Source organism: Octopus bimaculoides, chromosome 1, assembly GCF_001194135.2.
Source record: "Octopus bimaculoides isolate UCB-OBI-ISO-001 chromosome 1, ASM119413v2, whole genome shotgun sequence".
In the NCBI taxonomy this organism is placed as follows: Eukaryota; Metazoa; Mollusca; class Cephalopoda; order Octopoda; family Octopodidae; genus Octopus; species Octopus bimaculoides.
In genome coordinates this window covers 171,518,906-171,521,675 of record NC_068981.1, presented here as the reverse complement: position 1 = coordinate 171,521,675, position 2,770 = coordinate 171,518,906, and positions in this window count along the sequence as shown.

Below are 2,770 nucleotides of genomic sequence, written 5' to 3'. Positions count from 1 at the left end.
CACACACACACACACACACACACACACACACACACACACACACACACACACACACACACACGCACACTTATTAAAATGATTTTTTTTCTAACTTTCGCACGTATGGAAACCCCTGCACACTTGTAAAATCGAACTGATGCCATTTTCAGCCTCAAATACAGACAAATATGCACAGAATAATTACCAGACAAAGAGAGGAAAATATATTGAGACAACTGGACATCGTTCTGACACCAATATGACATTCAAATGAAACACTTATTTTCTGAATCTTATTCTACGACAAAGAAAAGTTGCTTTGATTCTAATCCTCTCTGTGTTTCTACCACACGTTACATTATCAACACACTCACTCTTCAAATATACCATCTTTATATACCCTTTGCTTTGTTCTTTCTCTCTCTATCATTCTAAATTTGTCTCCCTATTGCTATTCGAAAGCGTGACATTTCTATACAATGTGTGTGTGTGTGTGTGTGTGTGTGTGTGAAGCGGTGTTAACATGATTACATGCAGTGACGTAGACGCAGAGTATAGAAATACCCATAGATACACACACACACACACACAGCTCACATTTGCATACTCATATAACCCAAGGGAAGATTTTTAAATCAACACAAAAATCGATGAACGGAAATTTAAAGTTTATATATATTAATTTCATGCGGAAATAAAAGAAAGTTCTATGAATATCCTCTTTCTACGATCTGTTTGTCAATCATGAGAGAAAGAGAGAAGGAAAATAAATGAAGAGATGGAAAAGAACAGAAAACCAATGCGTGACCGAGGTATGCACATATTCGTTAGTTTGTAATCACGCTGGAAAGTAGGACAGAAAGCGCTGATGGAAATAAATAGGATTTACAAACCAGAGAACGACAGTAGAATGATTCAAAATATACGATGTGGGGGGCGGGTTGAAAAGTTCCTGGTTTTGGCTAAAAGAAAATACAGGAGGATCAGTTAATTATGATTTTATTCAACATATTTCCCCTCACAGATTCATGCACATGTTGCAGTAGTCCTTCAGTTTTTTTTAAGCCCCGTAAAAGAACTCGGAAGGTTGAGCTGCCAACCAGGCTTTTCGCGACACCCTTAAAGCCAGGAACTTATTGTGGTGCCACTGGTAGCGGCGAAAGACCGTTCTCTTCTTGCTTTATCTCTTTACAAATAAAAGGACTAGGATCCTGAGACTCATATGTCTTGGACATGTACAAAGAACACTGAAGTCTGTTGAGATTTTTCTTCAACGAAATTGTATTATTTTCGTACACAAAAGACGAATGTTGCCGTTACTAAGAATGAGGTAACACAGAAAGAGTTTTTGTTTTTATTGTAGTTGTAGCAACAGTGTTGTTTGTTGTTTGCCGGCTACTGACTTCTAATGTCATTTGTCCATCGACTGTTCATTGCCTTTGTGTTGTCAGCTGCTGACCACCGTCTCTGTTGGTCAACTACTACAGTGTCTTTCAATGCTCTCTCTGCTGCATCCCGAAGCTCTCTGTTTAGTAGTCACAATGTGTTGAATTTATACTGTTTGATAGCCTCCAGAAGGAAGCGCACCAAAAGACGGGATCGATGCTGGAGCCTATTCGACGCTGAGTCGTCATTTCTCAGATTTTGTTGACCACGGGTGATTGCTGAATATTCCCGCCACAGACATAAACTCAGAGCAGTATCAGCGAAAGGATATAAACCACTAATGCTTCTGCTAGCTATTCAGCACACTATAGAGTGGAATAAATTCGAGTCTCTTAATCACGACTAAAATCTCAAGTATAGCAGCTGAAACCGGTTCAAAGTGACTTGTTGATAAGAGATCGGAAGCGGAACCATTCTGCAGTGAAAACGAATTAAATCGTCGCCCCACCCCACTGAAACGAGGTGTATAGACCAAAGGGCGAAACCGTGCGCTCTGATATATTTGTTGATGATATGGAAGAGTTTCCAACATTGGAAAGAAGAGCTTGCAAAAATCTCTGAGCAGCTCATGTAGTTTCTGCGCAGAATCAAAGTAACAAATAGGATGCCTTGCGGTATTTGTTCTAAGTTGAAATGCCATTGCAGCCTACATAGTTTTGGTAGACCTAATCCGCTGGCCAATTTAACACCACTACTTGAATTTTAATTGCAAAAATGTATACTAAACCCTCCTGTTTTAGTATACTTTCATTTCCCTCCCTTACTCGTCTAAGAATCCCTGAAAATTATTATCATGGGCACTGTTCCTTACAAACTCACAAACAAACGCATTACTTCGAGACTGATTGTGGTGGAGAAAAGTATGGGTTATTCTTAAACTAACATCATCCAAATGTTTGCAAAGTACAGCTCCATTAAGTGCTCCCAACCGACAAGTTCTGATGTTAAACCGGACAACGGATTAAGTACACTACTCAAGAGCAGCTACATTCGGTCTAACGAGTTTCTGTATCGATTTCGTCTCCCCCATTTCACTCGCAAAATCAACTTGATCGACAAAATCAGTTGCCTAGGTCACCGTCCATTGGGGGAGAGCATGAGAAAACTTGCTTCTGAAGTAAGTATCTGAACCATATACGAACATTTATCCATTCTTCGATCTATCCATTGACCCATAGATCCAAAACTATCAATCCATCCATCCATGCTTGAATGCAAGCATACATACATACATACATACATACATACATACATACGTACATACATACATGCATGCATAGATACACACATAACATACATACATGCATACATACATACACAAACACAATCTCACTCACACAAATGT